A 5739-nucleotide genomic window follows, 5' to 3' on the forward strand; every position below is an offset into this window, starting at 1 on the left:
TCCCGGCCCTTGGCCCCCACCCCGGCAGTGGGGGTGGGGTGTGGAGCGCGCGGAGGGGTCCACGGGGTGGGCGTGGGGCCTACGCGCCCCTCACGCCTCCGCCAGGCGCACGGCTTCCGTGGCATCTCGGGCGCGCGAACGGTGGGCGCCGCTCCCGAGGTCACCGAGTCGGGCGTCGGGGGCACGTGGTTAGGTGCGGGCCGGCGCCGGGAGGGGTGCCCCCTGCCCTCGGCTCCTCCCCCGGGGCCGGCGCGCCCCGCCCCGCCCTGCGCGGGAGGGCACCGGGGGCGGGACCCGCGGGGAGGCGCGCCGACCGGCCGGGCCAGGTGCACCGCCCGCGCGTCTGGGGGCCGCCGCGGCCCCGGAGGAGCGTCCCTGTGTCCGGCCGCCGGCGACCCTCGGAAGCCAGGTAACCGAGGGCGGGACTCCTGGCCGGCGCCGCGCGCCTCCTCCGCGCCTGGGGGGTTCCACGCGCGCCCCGCCGCCCCCACGCTGCCTGGCGCCCGCCGGCCGCCCCGAGGGCCGCTCTCGGAAAGTTTGCGCCGGGACGGCCGCGCCCCGGGCGGAGCGACGGGCAGCCGCGGCCCCGCACGTCCCCGCCCCGGGGGTCCTGGCGCGCGGGGGGCCGGGGCGGGCGCGCGGGGTCTCCGCCGCCACGGGGGATGCTGGCTTTCTCGCTCGTCCCGTCCTCACCCCTTCGAGCGTTTGCGTCCCTCTCCGCCCACTCCCCGCCCCCCCCCCCACCAGTCCCTTCACAGCGTCCTGCGATGGGGACTGCGGAGTTGGCGATTTCTGGAGGGATGTTTACATTCGCGCTTCCCGCCGCCTCGGGCCAGATACACGGAGGGCGAGCGGGCCGCGGCAGGAGGGGTGCGGGTGAGGGGGCGGCCTCTGCCCAGGGCGGCCGTCTGGGCCCTGCTGAAGTGGGTGCCCAGCCTCGGGGAGGTGCCGGCTTCTGCCCTGTCTTCTGGCAGGCCGCCGCCCGGCTGGGCATCCTTGGCTCCCTCCAAGCCCCAGTGCAGCGCAGGAGAGAGCGTGGCCCCGCAGCCCGGCAGGGGCCTGGACCCATCTAGAGCTCCGAAAGCCTTGCCGATGTGAGCAGAAAGGGCGTCGTGCAACCCACTCAGTGTGGGGTTGGGGGTGAAAGATGCCCCTGCCCACGCAGAACGAACGGGAGAGAACAGACGAGGGAGGTCCGCGGATGAGAGAAGAGCTAACATCACTAACATGGACGCATCTCTGATTTCATTCGCCTCCGCACTCACCCCCCACCAATAAACCAGTGAGGCAGTGGGTCTTATTCCATTGGCAAATGAAAAAAAAAAAAGAGGCTCAAAGAGGTTAAATAATTTGCTGGGAAAAAGTGGTTGGATCTGAACTTCAGGGCAGTTTCCTAGAGCCAGACGGTTGGTTCTCCAGTTTTGCTGGGCCCCTGACTCAGCAGGGGTTCATTTCTTCTCCCCTCTTCCCTTGAGGTTCTTCCCCTGGAAGGGGTAGGTCAGGAGAGGGCCCCTCCAAGAAGAAATAAAATCGGGTCAGACAGCTCCTGGGAGAGAGCCAGCTCCTTGCCCAGCTACAGGACTGCAGGAGGGCAGGCACCTGTTGGGTTACTGTCCTTGACGTAGTACCCGGCCCGCGGGAGGTGCTCAGCAGAACTGAACGAATGAACCTGAAATGACAGAGATCCTTTTCCAGCTCATGGATCTCTGCCCTTGGCAGGGAAAGAGGGTCCTCTGAAAAGTTGGGACTCAAAAAGGTGCCTACTGCCACGGAGGGTCCTTGACATCCTTTCCCACTGGGGCAGTTTGATGCTTTATAAATCACTGAGCACATCCATAATCCCATGTGCTTTTCCAGACAGGTAAGCTTTCCCTTTACCCCGGATCCACTTCTTGTCAGGCCAAGGAGAAGCAGAGGGAGGTGGGTTATGTGCCCAGCTTGGCCCTGCCCTGGGAGGAGGGGGCCCTGTCCCACTTGCACTGGAATCCAGCCCAGCGCTCCAGGAAACCTTATTGGAAGCTTGACTCTTCTTTGCCTCGTCCCTCTCCTTACCTGTTCATGGGGGCAACCATGGACTGAGGGCAGAGAACTTGCTTTTCTGGGCCTCAGTTTCCTCATCTGTAACATGGGGACAAGTGAGTCTGCATGACTTTATGAGTGAGTGGTCCAAAGGGCTCTGTAAGCTTCGGTGTACGTGTGTTTGCCTGAGCTCCTCACGTGGGCTGTCCCTTCCGTCTGGGAAGCAACCACACGCGCATCTTAGCCTCCCTCAGAGAGCTGGCCTTATCCTGAGCATACGGTAGGTTCCCAGGAAGTACTCCCTGAGCAAAAACAATTTCTACAGGAAGAGAAATTCCTAAAATTGGGGGAAAATGGGAGTTTTTAATCCTTCTCCCCATCCCCATGTAAGTAAGGAGAGAGGACATTCTACCATACAGGGGAGGCTTCAGGAGGAGGGACCAGAGGGGTCTGAGAGCCCATAGAGGTGGAGGTGGTCAGTGTCTGGCTCATTCAAGACCACGGTCAAGTGCGGAAAGCACAGCAAGGGGTGTAGGACTTTCCACGGCAGCGCCCTGGAGACTTCTGAGGCCCTGCCGGGCACTCCATACCCCTGAACTCCTCTGCAGACCCAGGTGTCTGCTTTGGCCTCAGGACAGACCGGGGCACTCAGAGTTGGTCAGTTCCGTTCCCTGGCGGAGGCCAGTGCGAGCACAGCTGGGATGCAAGCCCTCGCAGCCCCTGTCACCACTCCCACCCCCCACCAGCTGTCCCCGCACACATGTAGCGCCCTGCCCAGCTTCCTACTGCCAGTGCCTGAGTCTTAACAAGAACCCAGCAGAGGAAGAGCTTAAGACCCAGAATTTCTCAGCTGGAATAGCGTTCGAGGTCCTATCCCTTCTACCCCTTCCCTGCTCGATTTTCCATGGTATTTATCACTATCTAACGTCCTGTCTATTTTAGCCAGGTCTCTGTCCCCTACACCTGGCTGTTAGAGGTGGTTAAGAGTTGCCTTGGGAAAATGTTCAGGTCACCTAGAGGGACAGCTCCTCGGCTGAGCAGATGGCCACCAACATAGGGTGATTTGAGAGAGCCAAGGAGGAGTGCTCCCATTAGACCCCCATCCCCAAAAGAAGACTCACAAGGCTGCTCTCCAAAAGTGGGCAGTTCCTTTGTTAGTGGTAAAAATAGTGCCCCTTTCAGGCAGCCTGTTAAAATTCCCTAGGACACTAAAGAGCCAAGGAGGACCAAAGCCAGGCCCCCCTGCAGTGCTGGGGGAAAGGATGGAGCTCCAGATCACTGGGCCAGGGATAACAAACCAGGCTGAGAAGGTGTGACTAGATGTGTGGGCCAGGAAGAGTGAGGGCATTATTCCGCCCAAGGTCATGGGGAAAGCTTGGGGCTCTGAGGCCTCACTTAAGAATCTGATAAGAGTGGTTTCCTTGGAGGACGCAAGAACTACATAGGTGTAGGGACAAGCAGGATGGAGAAACTCGAGTGTGGGGGTAGAGTGGCGGGCCAAGAATTGTCTCCAGTAGAAGCTGGAACTTTCTATGCGATCAAAAAAATATGGGACATGCCTAGACACACGCTAAGCAGCTTCAACCCCCACCCCTACCCCCCAGTCATTCATCCAGCTGCCATTTTTCAGGAAAGGAATTTTATCTGTGTTTTAAGGCAAAACTCTGGGGCCCCATGGAGTCAGCTGGAGGAGAGATGTGACAATAAGATTTTCCAAGGAAGCTGGCAGGGGCATAGGTGGGAGGTGGGGTCCCTGGAGGCATTTCCTTCTGACACTCATGGGAAATGTAGCCCCTGCCTTCTTTCCTGATTGCTTGCGGGGGGCGATGGTTGCATTTTTTTTTTTAATTTTTAAAAAAATTTTTTTTAAAGATTTTATTTATTTATTTGACAGAGACACAGCGAAAGAGGGAACACAAGCAGAGGGAGTGGGAGAGGGAGAAGCAGGCTTCCCACCGAGCAGGGAGCCCGATGCGGGGCTCGATCCCAGGACCCTGGGATCATGACCCGAGCCGAAGGTAGACGCTCAACGACTGAACCACCCAGGAGCCCCCGATGGTTGCATTTTTTTTTTTTTAAAGATTTTATTTATTTATTTGAGAGAGAGAGACAGAGAGAGAGCATGAGAGGGGGAAGGGTCGGGAGGGTCAGAGGGAGAAGCAGACTCCCCGCCGAGCAGGGAGCCCGATGCGGGACTCGATCCAGGGACTCCAGGATCATGACCTGAGCCGAAGGCAGTCGCTTAACCAACTGAGCCACCCAGGCGCCCATGCATTTTTAATACTAGTAATAAGCATGCGATAATTGTTAGCTGGTTGCCAGGCACTGCAACCCAGCCCGCCACACAGATGGGCGGAGAGCCTAGAGGCCGAGGTGGCTGGCATCCCCCCACCCCCAGAGGAAGCTGCCCACACAGTAGATTCGTGGGGAGCTTTGGCTGTTTCCCCAAGCCCCGCTCTTGACACCCAGATCCTTTCCCATTGTCATTGTGGTTTGCCAGATTAAGAGTGGGGATGCCCCTGTGCATGGTCATTAGGGGAGACACCCAGAAATTGTGTCTCTAAGGGTGTATAGGAGTTGACCTGCAGCTTGGAAAATTGGGGAGGAAGGGGACAGGGAGATGGAGGGAACAAAGATAACACTTGCCTGAAGAAATGAATCTGTCCTGGTGATTCCTGGATCCCAAGCCACTGCAGCTCCCCCCCACCCCCCATCCTTGCTCCCCAGCTGCTCCCTGTGGGCTCCCTTGCCCTGGAGCGGGCGAGGCCCGGGCCTGAGACATAGCTCCTGTGTTCCTGACCCCTGGCGTTCTCCTTATCACAGCCATCACGAGTCCGGTGGCTTTCAGCAACAGGGGATGGAAAAGTACGTCTGTTGTGACATCGTGTGAGTCAGCCCTTCAGTGATGGGGTGCTCTGTCAGTTCTGACACCTGGCCCTGCGCCCTGGTCTTGGCTCACAGCTGGGAACACCTGTGGGGGGAAAGGACAAGGGTCCTTGGGGGGAAAGGACAAGGGTGACTCTAGATATTATTTTGAAATTATGCAGATGGCCGTGAGAAGTCAGCAGGTACAAGAGAGACAGTCAGTTTTAGCATCTGGGAGAAGAGGCGGGGGCCCCCAAAGCAGTGATCCAAGGTGTAATTCCTGCCCGTGCCGTGTCCTGTAAGGCGGGGTTTGCGTTAGAGAGCTGTCCTCGCTCCTGGCCTTGACGCAGGCCAGGCCCACCCCCAGCGTGCTCCGTGGGGCTGTGAGTAGTGAATTTTGCCCAAGCACACCACAGCCCGGGAGACGTTCTTCCCCTTTGATTATTCGGGAGCCCCGTGGCCAGGCTGACCTTGGTGGGATGACTGGGAGCCTGTCAGAGGCACAGAGCCCAGCCGTCACGGGCTTCTCGATCCCATGGTTCCACATTCGGCCACTCGGCCAGCTTGCTACCAGAGTTGGTCACTGTACGCCTGGTAGTTGGAGGCTGGTGTGGCCGGCGGGGAACTGGATTCTAATTCTGGTACTATCTCATCACCGTGTGACTTTGGCTCAGTCGCTTCCTGGGCCTCAGTTTCCTCGTCTGTAAAAGACAGCTTGGCTTAGATCAGGGTTTCTCACCTCAGCGCTCCCGATGTCTGGGATTGTTCTTCTGGATAGTTCTTTGTTGTGGGGGCTGTCCCGTGCATTGTGGAATGCTCAGCAGCATCCTTGGCTTCTACCCGCCCTCCCCCCCC

At 59.0% G+C, this 5739-nt stretch overlaps 1 protein-coding gene across 1 annotated transcript in view; it reads left to right on the forward strand.

The window, feature by feature from the left end:
- Window positions 1-322: 322 nt before the first annotated feature.
- PAQR5 (progestin and adipoQ receptor family member 5) overlaps window positions 323-5739 on the forward strand; it is a 74952-nt gene continuing 69535 nt past the window's right edge. The window contains exon 1 of the mRNA XM_081831322.1: window positions 323-409. The gene's annotated coding sequence lies outside the window, so the exon portion shown is untranslated. The remainder of the gene's footprint in view (window positions 410-5739) is intronic.

Source organism: Leptonychotes weddellii, chromosome 9 (genome assembly GCF_054177405.1).
Source record: "Leptonychotes weddellii isolate Sample4059 chromosome 9, ASM5417740v2, whole genome shotgun sequence".
In the NCBI taxonomy this organism is placed as follows: Eukaryota; Metazoa; Chordata; class Mammalia; order Carnivora; family Phocidae; genus Leptonychotes; species Leptonychotes weddellii.